General features: G+C 40.4%; 1 long non-coding RNA gene across 1 annotated transcript; it reads left to right on the top strand.

Moving 5' to 3' along the window:
* The first annotated feature begins 224 nt into the window (after positions 1 to 224).
* On the top strand, positions 225 to 12751 carry LOC134630539 (uncharacterized). Its single transcript, XR_010094302.1, has 3 exons — positions 225 to 310; positions 1003 to 1065; positions 12613 to 12751. It is a non-coding gene; the product is annotated as an uncharacterized LOC134630539 (long non-coding RNA).
* The last annotated feature ends 1915 nt before the right edge of the window (positions 12752 to 14666 follow it).

Raw genomic sequence — 14666 nt, 5'->3', positions numbered from 1 at the left:
GCAGCATTTTGGCAGCATCATTGGCTGTTTCTCGTATACGAGGAAGACCAACTGGTCAAAAGTTACCAGTACTTTTTATGCAAAAATGCTGATAAACTCAATTTATTTGAGTTGTCTTAATTTAGAAAATACTAAGTAAGCCGGAAGTTTTGCTTCTCACTGCGGAAGGATGAAAGATGTGTTTTGAAAATGCCAGGTCACTACCGTCCTTCTCCCTCGCGGATCAGTCCGCATGTTCATAGTGCCAGCATTTGTTATGGAATATGTTGATCAAACCTGGAGAAGCGTCAGCTCAAGATGTTATCATCGGGTGAGAAAGCCGAGAAAGACAAGCTGATTCTGATGCGTCGGGTCCGCTCTGTGTGGAATCCGTGTGCCTGCTCTCATTTGCTGTTTGTTGAAATAGTTTTGTGAGCTTTAAGGCACCGAAAGCGCTTTACAATGCCATTATTCATTCACGCTCACATTCACACACTGGTGGAGGCAAGCTACGGTTGTAGCCACAGCTGCTCTGGCTACAACCAGAGTCTGGGGCAGACTGACAGAAGCGAGGCTGCCATATCCCTCTGGCCAACACCAGTAGGCAGTAGGGTAAAGTGTCTTGCCCAAGGACACAACGACCAGGACAGAGGCCGGGGATCGAACCGGCGACCTTCCGGTTACAGGTGCCCTTCCCAACCCCCTGAGCCACGGTTGCCCGTGATTGCACAGCCATTAAGGATGAAATCAGTTTCTGAAAAATGTTCTGTTTTTTTCTCCCTCTGCTTGCTTCTTACTGTCTTTGAGGCTCGGGACCAGCACTCCTGTTGTTGGACAAAAAGAAATCAACTCAGTGGTAAGTATTTTGGTTTTCCAATATATTAGCAACTGTCAGTGACATTTATATTAATCAGGCTGAACTTTAATCATACTTTAGATCAGCCTGTTTTACTTATTGTTTAATTTTGCTTTGGTTTGGGGAAGTTGTTTCTTTACTGATCTTTTCCTGTCTTCTGTTATTAGACTTGAGATATGACTGCACTATGCTGTTGCTGTGACTCCAGTTAATTCTACAAGACATGCTGTGTAAGTAAACAAACAACAACAGTTTGGTCTGCATTTCTTCAAACTTAGTTTAGAGGGTCTACACTGTATATAGTGAAGTCTGCAAGTTTTCTAACAGCAAAATTTGTTTTGTGCCCAAATCATTTTGCACATCATTAGAATGAAAGTTATTGGCCATGTTTGCATAGCCCTTTTTAAAATGATGCTTTCATGACATTATTGTGTGTTGAGAAAATATATTTTACTGTTATTTTATCATTGCATCAGAATCATATGTAATAAGCATTACATTAAAGCATTTATTGAAGCTATTGACATTACATTAGTTTGGATGACAGTGATTGTTATAACCTCATGTTAATCTTCTATTTACAGGTGTTAGTATAATCATATAATCTTTCATTGCAGGTGTAACCATGATCATCTTTATACATATTGCCCCCTGGTGCTTATTATGGAGTTGTGCTCAAGTCAGTAAGGGTTAAAAGCTACAGTCAGCGGGATGTCTGACTGATCTATTGAGGGAAGTGGCTCAGAGCGTAGAAGGCCGCACAGGCTTACAAAACACATATACCATGTTATGCATCATTATCCTTTATTCATTTATATTCTTTTATTAAGCGTTGAGTAGTGGCATTTGATTAGAACATTTATTCAACATATTAGCTGTATGGTTTCAGTTAGGTTATTCCACATATGAAGAGTTGGCCTCTGTCCTTACAGACAGAGTGAATGCTGAGGTCGAGGCACACACGCACACACACAAGCAGTAGTTAAACTCATGTGAAGGGGAGAGTTCAAATATTTAGAAAACAGTTTGCAAGGCCTTGTAGCTGTTTGATTGTGCTTGCAGGAGAGACTGTTTGTTCCAAGGGATAAGCAGAGTTAGAAGATTACTGGGAAGGATCTGGCCTCGGGAAGAGGAAGATGTTCTTTTAATGTGTTAAAAGTTGTCAACATTGATTGTATTGTACCTACTTTACGCATGAGGGGGCGTTCTAATACCCTGAGGTTCATAAAAACTATTGTTGTGTGGTTTTCGGTGAGAGATCGATGCTGTCGGCGCAGTATTCATCTCCCACACGTGTGCATTAAAATCATCGTTTTGACTTGACCCGGCTGGACCAGTGTTGTTATTTTGGTTTTCCTCTTGTATCCATCCCCAATATTTTGAACTCATAACAGTTATGGGGGCTCGTCCTGAGGTATTGGGGTGGAAGTTGAATCTGGAGGCTTGGACGGTCCGAGGTGGTCGAACGGACAGGCGCGAGCCAGTGAGCTGAAGTGAGTGGGCAGACCGGTCACATCTAAAAGGTGAGGCACTACCTGTTGATTTATTCCGAAGTGTGCCAAATTGGACATTGACAAAATTAAAAGTCTGCTCACTGAAATTACTGGTAAAGGTCTGTTTTGATTTTGGTGAAAACCTCATGAGAAGTGTATTGTTGTGAATATGTGATTAATGGCTGTGGTTGGCATATTGTGATGCAAAGCTGGATGTTTTAGAGTTTGAAAATGCTTTTGATTCAAGTAATGTATACATGATGATACAAAAGGTTGAGTTTCTTTTTCTCTCAGCTTGAAAACACATAGATAGATATTTTTGATAAATCAAGTTACCGTTTGGCTTTAGTATAATGTATGGTGTATTTAGAGTATGAGCTATCTTGATACAGAGAAAGTGGAGTTTGCCATCGTGGAGGATTGAATGATGTTCTGCCTCTGTGGTCAACTCCAGACACAGGCTTTAAGCAGTCATGAGCTGCTACGTTCACACTGCAGGTCTTAATGCTCAATTCCGATTTTTTTGATCAAATCCGATTTTTAGTCTGCTTGTTCACACTACACATAAAATGCGACAGCAAACGCTCTCCAGTGTGAACGCTCAAAGCGGCCCGCATGCGCAAAAGAAGATGTCACACACAAGGTGCTGTTTAGACCCAGAGCAAACAATATTGTTTGACTGATGGCCCTTAAAATAAAGACTTCGGACTTTACGTTTCACAATTTTTGCTTTAAGTTATTTTGTTATTTACATAATAATGTATATAACCTAATAATTATCCTTATTGCTGTTTTAGAGGAGCGGTGCTTCAAAGGATAGTTGCAGATTACTGTCAGATTCTGCAGATTATACAGTACAAATAAAATGTTCATGTTTCTCCAACGTTGTCTTCCCAACAGTTTCACTAACATCTACACTGGATGGCCAGGAAGCGTTCGCGATGTCCTATCGAGTGCTTCTCCGGCGCTGATAATCGGCGTCTGTCTTGTGTCAGTGACGTAAAAGACGGATTTAATGCGACCTGACCGTTCACACAGCAGTCGCTTTCTAAAACATCGGATACGTATCGGATTCAGTACCACTTACGAAAGTGACCCAGATCGGATTTGAAAATATCGGATTTGTGCCGTTCACACTGTCATACCATGATCGGATACGGGTCGCATAGGGTCGAAAAAATCGGATTTGATGCGCTTTCGCCTGCAGTGTGAACGTAGCCTAATGAGCGTGACAGAGCAATAAGCTTAAACAAAGTACATTTGGTGAATCTCTCTGATAAAAAAAATCTATGAGCACGCAATAAAGTGGACTTGTTAGGGGCAGTTTAACATAAGTCTGGTGAAAAGTTTAAATTGATTTGTACTTACAGACAGACTTTAAAGAAAATTGTATTTGTAATGATAAAATCATAAAATGATTTGGATCATGTTTGCGGTGTGAAGCATGATTTTATAAGATCTTTAAGTGGTTATTGTTTTAGTTGAATAATATAAGCATTTACATTTAATTTACTTTACTGTTTGGTTCTATCATTATATAGGGTGTGATTAAGCATGAATTTCACCACTATATGTGGTGTAGCAACTTAATTTTGTGTAGATAAAGGGCATGCTTATTTCAGGGCCGTGCCAAATTGAAATTTCACCTATAGGGGATTTTCTTTACATGAATTGCATTTGTCTCAGTGAGTATGAATAAAGGATTAAATACAGTGAATTCTTGAGGGTGTGTGTGTTTCTAGGGGTAATACTGGTTTTATACATTGATATTGAGGAGCGGATGATTGTGGCTAAGTGTGCGGATAGATACCGTGAAGACAACTTTGCAGCTGCTGGGTGTGAGTAGCTGTGTGTGTGTGTGACAGGAACTCTGCATGCCCATAAAAGGCAACTGCCAGACTGTGTGGAGTATGCACCCAGACAGAGAGAGAGTAAAATCTAGGTAGATGAAGTGAATGGCGGTTTTCAGAAATGGAATACTAATTGAATGTTTTAGTGTGTTAATACAGGTGGATTTCTCTCAACCTGGAAACCTGAGTACAGCGAAAAAGGATAGATTAACAGGATTAGGACGACAGACTGGCTCAAAATTTTACAGCCTTGACCTCTTACTTGGTCCCCACCCTGAGAAGAAGCTTAAAAGACATCTTCTCATCCGGTTATCGGTTACCATCACTGGAAATTTTCAGGCAAGTTTTTGGCTAAATTGTTGTTAGCACCATGTGTCCCTGAATCTCACGAGCAAGCCCTAACTCCTGGCTGAAGACAAGGAATGCTGTTATTTAAGGTGGGAAATCAAAATAAAAACACACACACAACCAGAGAAATGTATGAGAAAGGAACTTGTTAGAGGAATGCCTTGCTGGAGAAGCAAGTTAAAATAACCCACCTACAAACGCACACACATGCAATGAAGAAACAGCTTACACTCATGAACATGTGAAGATTTTCCAGCAAGGTTAAAGCAGCGAAAATTAACAGACACCTGTTGTTTTAATGATGAAGTTTATCCACTACTAACAAATAAACTCTCTGGGTTGCAGGACAACAACTTAACTTCAAAAAGAAAGATACTGGTATGACCAACCAGTGTTGAAACAACAAATTTAGTGGTTAAGAGTCAAATTGTGAGATGTTTTCTGCTGATTGAATAATATAAGTGATTACTGAAGGAAGGAAATTGCTTTTTGGGCTTTTAAACACGATCCTAAGAATTTTAACATGTACCTGTATTGTCCTGTCAACTTGGTGGGTTGATTATACGGTGAGAAAAAACAAAAAAAGGGTGAGAGAAGGCTGACACAGGGCCTGGCCTGGTGTTTCTCCCCTCTCTGAATAACACAGCCAAAACAACATCATTTTCCTGTTCGTCTGTTTTTGTTTTGTTTTGTTTTATCTCTTTATGTTTAATTGCAGGCTGCGTTGCCAGCCCGGAAAGCCGAGGCTGACCTGGACTCCTGCTCTCCCCTCTGCCATCTTTGATGTGACCCTGACCAAACGCTGCAGCAGCTGGACCCACAACAACAACCTGAAAATGTAAACAGTGCTGCAGGAAAGCGATCTCATGCAGCAGAGACGGAGAGCGTTAAACCCAAGGCTCGTTTCACTACACGGGGGAGATTTTGAGACAGCTTCAGCTGACAGAGCTGTGACGAGACGCCCATTAAGCCCGGATGAAAGGTGAGGCCGAGCAACAGAATGCTGACCTTAACAACTCTGCATTAACACTGTGCAGGACAGTGATGGACCAACACGGCAGCAAAAAAGGCGTGCCAGAGACAGGAGGAGTAACTGAGGTCAGGAGGCACCTCAGAATGGACAAAAGCACAAGAAGAAAATAAGCTGAAGGCACAGGTGTCGGGGCTCAGCCAGGAGCTGACCTCTGAGAAGAGCCGGACAGCAGAGCTGCAGAAGTCCGTGGAGCAAAGCAAGGAAAACATCAATAAACTTAAATCTGACGTGTACGGAAAAGACTCTGAGGTTTCTGTCCTCAGTAAGAGCTCAAGGCATCAGAGCAGAAACTGAGCATGGCTCAGGAGGAGCTGGACAAGGAGAAGATGCAGGTTTCACCTGCGGTGAACATGGACACTGGAGAAAAGCACTGCCTGATTTGGGGCCAGAACCAGGACAGACTGAACTTTGAACAGCAGCAAGGGTGGCGAACAGGCTGAAATGGAGGAGGGCAGGACCCCAGGGCACGCTTCAGGCCGTGGTTTACCCAAGACACCAGAACAGGAAAGTGATGAACACACAAACACACACATATATATACACTGACTCAGAATGAAGAGAAACACACACATGAACACATGTGCACTCGTTGATTGAGTGAGAAATGACACACACACATACACACACACAACCACACACCTGAATCGAAATGCTGAGGCATTAGAAGTGATACATACACATGCACACGCTTGTGCAATGAAGAGTGATGCGCACACACACATGCGCTGATGCAATGAAGAATGCTTTGCTAACAAATGCTTATGCTGATACGCAAAAAAAAAAAGAAAAAATGCTGCACACAAACATCCCAACACAGAATCTGTCACAACAACAAGAAGCCATTGATTGTTTATTGGTAAATGCGTTTCATGTCACCCAGAGGGCATTTGTGTAGATTTAAGGGACAGGGTCTAAAGCAGTTTGGTTATGAAAACAATGTCTGTTTATGGCTCAGGGCCTCGACTGAATTGTTTACTGTGCTTCACACAGCCTGTGTGGTACAGAGTGAAAATGTTGAATTAACGGTGTGAGTTTTATTTCAGAGCACCACATGTTGGTGATGGAGACTTAATTAAAGGAGGAACACACTGGAAGAAAAAAAGAAGGTCCTGGGTTCAAGTCCACAGTCTGGCTAGTTTGCAGTGGTTTCTCTTTGGGTATTCTGGTTTCCTGCCACAGGTAGAAGTCATGCAGTTATTAGAGCTAGGTTAATTGATGATTCTAAATTACCAGTGAATGTAAGTGTAAATGGTTGTTTGTTTTTATGTGATAAACTGGCGAGCCGTCCCCGCCTAGTAACCTATCTCTTCAGGGTTGTTTCCCAGCCCTCCTGCAACCAGGATAAAGATAGGAGGATGGTAGTTGTTGTAGGCCCATTCAATTTTTATGGTAACCGGGACCTAGACTTTGTTAAACAGTATGTGATATGAAGACAACATGTAGTATTTAAGTGACCGAGTAGTATTTATATAAGTCTTATTGAATAGTGTTGAAATAAATTGACAGAATTGTGAAGGATTGAAATATTCCAAGAGCTCAACTTACTTGATCTGAATATGTTTCAATCATGTTCTATGAACACAAAAGGCACAGGTTTACTGAATATGGAAAAGTTGTGTTGATTTAACTCAGTTGTTTAAGTTTCTGCCAATACAAAATATTTGTGTGCAACCGGTGTCCACTATTGAATCAAGTAAATCCAACATGTTTTTCAGTGCAAAAGGAGTTATGGTACCTGTATTCCTACACGATATTGTCCGTGGAGTGAGGAGAACTTTGTGGTGAAGTTTTGGTTAATTTTTGGGTTTTGCTTAACACTAGGTCGATTTTTATAAGTGAGGTTTGGGTTGTTTTCTTTCTCTAAGAGAGAGAGAGATGGGTCTATGCGTGGACATGTCTGCAACGGGCCCCAGTATTTGGTATTTTATTAGAATTTTATTGGTGACGTTTGTTTTTGCTTTTGTTACAGTGCACTGAGATAAGAAAATCTGAGAGGTGTGATCCACCGGTGGTGATATTTTGGTATTTTGAGAGTTCCTGATTTAACAAATCAGCTCTTTAATCCAGGCCTGAGAGATTGAACTTTAAAGCTCGATAAAATATTCTTACTGAAAACAGTCGCAAAGTGTTTTTCTCCATGATTAAAATGGGCTTGGGAGAACTTCACTTATATGGGACACTGATCACATGAGAAGTCCTGAGTCTATAAGGATTGCAGCGAGTCAATCCAGTCTAAAAAACAAGGAATTGTTTCCTTTAAAATGATGGCGTCATCTTGCTGGTGATGGATACTCGAATAGGTTGCGTGTGAGACTCCATTATCAGCAATATCTGGTACGAATGTGTGTGAATGTATGCATGTAACTGGACTGTGATGGACTGACTTGAGACTGAGATAAAGACTGCACCAACTTTAGGATTAATAAATGTCGACAGACAATTCACCCAGCCTGTGAGAGAAGGGTGGATGTTTTGTCTTGCCTTGTTTTTGTAGGAAGATAACAGAGACTGGAGGGGGAGAATGTAGCTTCACATGAGAGTGTGGAGCTGCGGACTTAACCGTTTGGTTGCTAATTTTGAGTTATTGATGTTTGCATTAAGAAAATTGTGTTTTATTAGTTGTGTTTCGATTAAAGTCATTACATTATATCCACCTTAAAAATGTTGGGGAATGTCAAAGGCTACAGTGAAGGAAAGGTTTGATGTTACTAATGACTGAACATGTTATTATTAACTATAGCAGGCCACTGTAAAAAGTCAATTAACATTTATGGAGAAAAAGCCAAAACTTTAATAAAATGCATGATTATCAGGGAAATGGAAAACTTCACATTCAGAATAAGAGATATGTAATAACAAACACTGGTCCATGTGAATTAGGTTCTTTCTTGAAACGGTCAGAAATTTAAAAAGTAGAATATAACCAACAGGGCCATGTGATAGGATGTGGCGCTGCATAAGAACAAGAGCAAAGTGAAGAAAGAAAACCTATTGTGTTTCGTGTATTTTATAAAATTCCTTTTGACAAATTCAGGTGAAATGTACCACTACACTCAGAGGATCAATATGAAATCAAAATGTATGCAAATTCTGTATGAAGTACATGACTGATAACTGTTCTGTCCTGAGCTTTTGTTTCCTATAGCACCCACTTGACCACACCAACAGCTTTTCGCCACCAAAGGAGGGCAATTGCCAATATTCGAGGGAGAAATATTATCAGTAGTGGGAAAGGTAAGCCCCGATGGGGGTGATAAAACCATAGATTTGAATTGAATTCTTATAATTAAAAACTGGGTTGTTGTTGTAAATTTAGTTTGTGTTGCATCTGATATGCGCTAACATAGAAGTCATTATACTCCACTCGTTAAAGGGGGACAGAGGACCTTAGATTTAGGAGCAAAAGAAAGCAATGGACCTCACAAAACTGGATTATGAGGTGTAGGTGATCTCTTTAAAAAAGAGATCACAAAGGGGGAATTGTAAGATTATTATATTGTGAAACTAGATGGTGAAACTATTATGTAGTTTTAGTTTGCATTGTTCTCCTGGATTAAAAGAAGGTGATAACTATTACACTTGTTTAAACTGATTTGTATTACATTGGACTGCTGATTTATTGTGCATGAATGATATTGTTTTATAATGCAGTATACTGGGGAGTTATAAGAAATACTGTTTTTAGAGAATTATGACCTTATTTGTCTGATTAGAAGAGAGCAGAATATACCGGAGAGGTTTTCTGCCTCATCTCATCAGGAGGAGATAAAACGGGAGCCAAGGCCGCTACTTAGGCGCCGTGTGAGAGAAAGAATGTGCATGTTTAGGCTTTTACGATGGTTTATGCTTAAAAGTGTTGAATTGTATGGAATAAAGTAATGGTCGATCAAGCATTTATACACCGAGCAGTGTCCTTCCTTTAGCCGAAAGGACCGAAAGAATTGGGAGAACTTAACAACTCAAGGTTCTTCAAATCTTGACAACAAGCATAAAATTCTCCAAAATTTAGAGACAGAACGGAGTTCTGGATAAACGTAATTTAGCGAACCACAGAAGGATGGAGGTTTGGAGTCTATAATACTGTGAAATAACATGCAATATAATGCGGACCATGTTGATTATGTTTATACTAGTGTGCAGACATTGGCTAACCTGACCAGGGAAGGCAGTAAACTGGATTGTTGAAACAGTCGGCGTTAAAGTCACCTTTCACAGTCCAGACTAGGATGGCGTTGGACATCCTCAGGGTGGAGAGAGGGGTTGGTGTGACCAAGGTATGGTTTGGCTTGTTGTATGTATATTTCAAAATGATACAGCTCTGGATAGCCCAGTTGCCAGGGCATGGACGGATGACAGACAGTATTAAAGGTGGAGAAGAAATTTTCTGGGATTGAGGATCCTCTGGGTAAGTGGTTGACTTAAACATGCATAAAATAAAAGCTATGATTTTGTTATTGACTGTTAATTGATTGATAATTGGCCACATTTACAGCTGTATTGACTTGTTATAAACACAGTCTACTTCATGTTCAAGAATTGTAATTAACAGATTGAAAATAGTGACACTAAGAGAAGAAGATGCAGTGCCACACTATCAGATGCCAGTGACGGTTGGGCTCAGTGATGAATCAGGTGAGCTGGATTCATGGCTGAATCAAGACATAGATTCCCCTGCTGTGGTCAGCGAGGGAAAACAAGGGGGAAATAAAAATTTAGAAAGGCGTTTTATATGTGAAGTTCATATTAATACAGGTTTTGTTTCTAGGCAATTCTGCGGATGCAGGCTCTGGGCGGAGCCCGGAGTGTAACAGGTCAATCATGATAACTAAATTGATTTCATTCCCTAGCACAGGAAGACAAGGCTGGAGCAACAACACGGGAGAAGAGAATTTCTGATACTTTCTGAGATATGATGTCACTAACCTTTTCTTTTAATTTTCTAGCTCGGATGAATCCGACACAAGGGATTGTGTCAAAAGGGGGGAAGTTTAACATAAAACAATGGTGTTATGAACATTTTTATGACTTTACTTGTGTGTTTAATAATGTCGGTATGGTAAAACTTAAGCTGATAATGACCTTATTGTTCCCAGAATTTTTTAGGGAGCAACTGGGAAGCATATATCAATATTCCCATGTTTGAGCGTTAATGATTTAAATAAACTGAATAGCGTTTAGAAGATAAAATGCCTGTGTTCACGAGATGCTGAGTATCACACTGGAGAGGAAACTCTGGGATGGTAGGCTAAAGGAAACACATGTTTTTTGTGAAAAGGGGGCAAATGTTAGAATTGAAATGGTTAATTTGTTTTTGCTGTCTTTGATTAAAATGAGTGGTTCTAATAATTTTCATACACACATTGCAAATGTGCTCATAATGAGTTAGCGCTCGGTCTTGAAGGTCATAAGCTTCGTTCGGCGTGATTGTCCGGACTGATATATTGTAGGTATTGGCCTTGAGTGCAGAGGGGTAAATGCAAACACGCTTACACACACATAGATTATGGTTAGAATAAGTTGCTGGGTCAGAGAGCCCTGAACATGATATTCTAAACCAAATTTGCAGTACTGAAAGAACAATGAACAATAAAGTTAGATTATGAAGATTAGGTAGGGCGGTGTTTTGGTTTTCTGTCTCTTACAGAGAAAGGCACGGACACCAGACGACGTGTCTGACGAGTGTAAGGGGGATTTCAACGGGGTAAGGGGGTGAGAACGCCTCTTTGAACACCTGAGGTTGTTGACTCATTCCTGAGCCAGAGGACGGCTTGAGAGGGTCAGAGCGAGGGCAGTGGACCTGGGAACGGTGGTTCCGGGGCCCATGATGCCATTAATGGACATGGAGAGGTGGCTGTGTAGGTCGAGGAGTGACACAAAACTAAGTGTGGTGACCTCTGGAGTAATCCAGAGGTCATGAGAAAATATATTTTACTGTTATTTTATCATTGCATCAGAATCATATAATAAGCATTACATTAAAGCATTTATTGAAGCTATTGACATTACATTAAAGTTTGGATGACAGTGATTGTTATAACCTCATGTTAATCTTCTATTTACAGGTGTTAGTATAATCATATAATCTTTCATTGCAGGTGTAACCATGATCATCTTTATACATATTGCCGCCTGGTGCTTATTATGGAGTTGTGCTCAAGTCAGTAAGGGTTAAAAGCTACAGTCAGCGGGATGTCTGACTGATCTATTGAGGGAAGTGGCTCAGAGCGTAGAAGGCCGCACACGCTTACAAAACACATATACCATGTTATGCATCATTATCCTTTATTCATTTATATTCTTTTATTAAGCTTTGAGTAGTGGCATTTGATTAGAACATTTATTCAACATATTAGCTGTATGGTTTCAGTTAGGTTATTCCACATATGAAGAGTTGGCCTCTGTCCTTACAGACAGCGTGAATGCTGAGGTCGAGGCACACACGCACACACACAAGCAGTAGTTAAACTCATGTGAAGGGGAGAGTTCAAATATTTAGAAAACAGTTTGCAAGGCCTTGTAGCTGTTTGATTGTGCTTGCAGGAGAGACTGTTTGTTCCAGGGGATAAGCAGAGTTAGAAGATTACTGGGAAGGATCTGGCCTCGGGAAGAGGAAGATGTTCTTTTAATGTGTTAAAAGTTGTCAACATTGATTGTATTGTACCTACTTTACGCATGAGGGGACGTTCTAATACCCTGAGGTTCATAAAAACTATTGTTCTGTGGTTTTCGGTGAGAGATCGATGCTGTCGGCGCGCCGTATTCATCTCCCACACGTGTGCATTAAAATCATCGTTTTGACTTGACCCGGCCGGACCAGTGTTGTTATTTTGGTTTTCCTCTTGTATCCATCCCCAATATTTTGAACTCGTAACAGTGTTGGTTGGTGGTCAGGGCTATCCAGACTGACAATTGGGACATTGAATGTCAACTCTCCAGTGGGGAGGGAGCCTGAGATTGTCTAAATTTGAGTCTGTTCTATACCAAATGCAGAAAAAAATATTTTAAGAAAGCAATTAAGTTCATGTTCCAAAAAATATGATTGTTTGCTTGCAGGACAACAGGAGAGATGGGTCCTCCGTCACAGATGGTGTGGTCAGTGAAGATGGTCGCCTGCAGGTTCAAGCTCATTGCATCTCCAACCCACATCCACTGCCACTCTACTTAAGGGAAGTTAAAGACTAGAGCAGGGCGATATGGCCAAAAATATCTATCACCATATGTATTTGAAAATTTGCGATAACGATATAACTGACGATATAATTGATGCGAGACAAAATACAACTCCACAACTTTACTAGCGCAAAAAAAAAAAACAACCCATCCATTTATTTTCACTTAAACAAGCAGCTGTTTTTTTTTTATGCATTAAAGCTATATCAAAATTTAACAGTGCAAATGCAAATTCCTTGCTGAAAGTTTAACCCAAATGCATTTCCAGTAGAAATGGGCTGACATATCCTGAGCATAACCATTTATAATATCCACTGAAGTTAAAAAGAGGTGCTTTGCAACATTAAACTGCAGTGTGTCTGTGAAGGTTCTCAGTCATCCAGGTCATCGTAGACTAAGGAGCTTGGAAAGAAAAGCGTCTGGACTTCTTGAGTTGCTTGAAGACGTTTCACCTCTCATCCGAGAAGCTTCTTCAGTTCTAAGGGGAACTGAAGAAGAACTGAACTGAAGAAGCTTCTCGGATGAGAGGTGAAACGTCTTCAAGCAACTCAAGAAGTCCAGACGCTTTTCTTTCCAAGCTCCTTATTAAACTGCAGTGTGCCAAATAAAAAAGCCAAATATGTATTTTTCGGACCATAAGGTGCACGGGATTATAAGGCACTTTAAGCGAAACAAAGCAGTCAGATAAATCAAACTTTATTCAACTCATTCTTCTTGCTTCCTCCACTTCTGTACCATTGATTCATTAATGCTGTATTCTATCACAGCTGCTCTATTCCCATGTTGTTGCTGTATATTAATGACTAACCTCGTATTGTGGATGGATTATCTCAGTTGTTCTCCTGACTGAAGTTTGGTCCGTTTACAGCATCTTGCCATGTGATTGCATTTGTCCCTAACCACCACGAACCCTCACGTTAACCTTTATCGAGTGGAAAAGTGTTAGCGTTTATCCTCCAGCTTCACTGTTTATGTTATGCTAACATAGCTGTGTCGCTAGCGATCACGTAGCACATCATTATATACCACATAGCCCAACTTCAGTAACCCTACAAACGTCACTGCTGTTTAATTTTCTGTCTTCATTTATGTTGGAAGTGATAGCAGAGCTATACGTTTGAATTTTTTCAGAAATCACTCAGTCAGAACATGCTATACCATGCTTAGGTAACTAGCGAGCTAACTTCCGCTTAAATGTAATAAATTCTGTTTTCATGGATGCCTGGATGTTAAACACCTGGTAAAGCAGCAATGCTGATCGTTTTATTAAAGATGAAAGAATTTAGACAGTTTTTAACTCTCAGTGATGCTGTGTGTTCGGTTGACTTTGGGACCTGAGGCGACGGAGTTTAGGACCCAGATGACTCCCAGATTTACAAGCACCTTAGTCCGACAAATATGGCAATAACGACGGCCCGCTTGCATGTTCTACAAAAAAATGTGCTTTGCTGTGTATCTGACGGACAAACACCAAACCAGTTCCACATCACTGAAGTTGCACCATTTTTACAAACCGATTCTGGTTCATCCGTTTCACTCAACAATCAGCCATGTGCGTATGAAAACAAAGGCACTGCGCATGCGCGTTTTACCCATATTCTATCGCGATATTTCATTTTCTTATCGTTGCCTAACATTGTACCGGTATTACCGTGAACGGTATAATATGGCCCAGCCCTATTAAAGACTTTCTTCTGCACCTACATTTGGATCACCTCGATCCATGACAGTCATTCAGGCAGTAATGCCTGGACTGGAAACAAGTCATCTTTAAAATATTACAACATTCCAGCTCCTGTGTTGGAATGAAAAACAAATGTGTTGTTTAAATTAGAGACTGCACTTGTGACAGAACAATAAATATATTTTATCTTGATTATATAAGTAATGTAGGAGCCATATGAGTTGCTCTTTTTTGACTAAGTGGGTTGGTTTAA

This window comes from Pelmatolapia mariae, linkage group LG7, assembly GCF_036321145.2.
Source record: "Pelmatolapia mariae isolate MD_Pm_ZW linkage group LG7, Pm_UMD_F_2, whole genome shotgun sequence".
Taxonomy (NCBI): Eukaryota; Metazoa; Chordata; class Actinopteri; order Cichliformes; family Cichlidae; genus Pelmatolapia; species Pelmatolapia mariae.
Note: the sequence above shows the minus strand (reverse complement) of the source record. Positions and strands in the feature narration are given on the sequence as shown.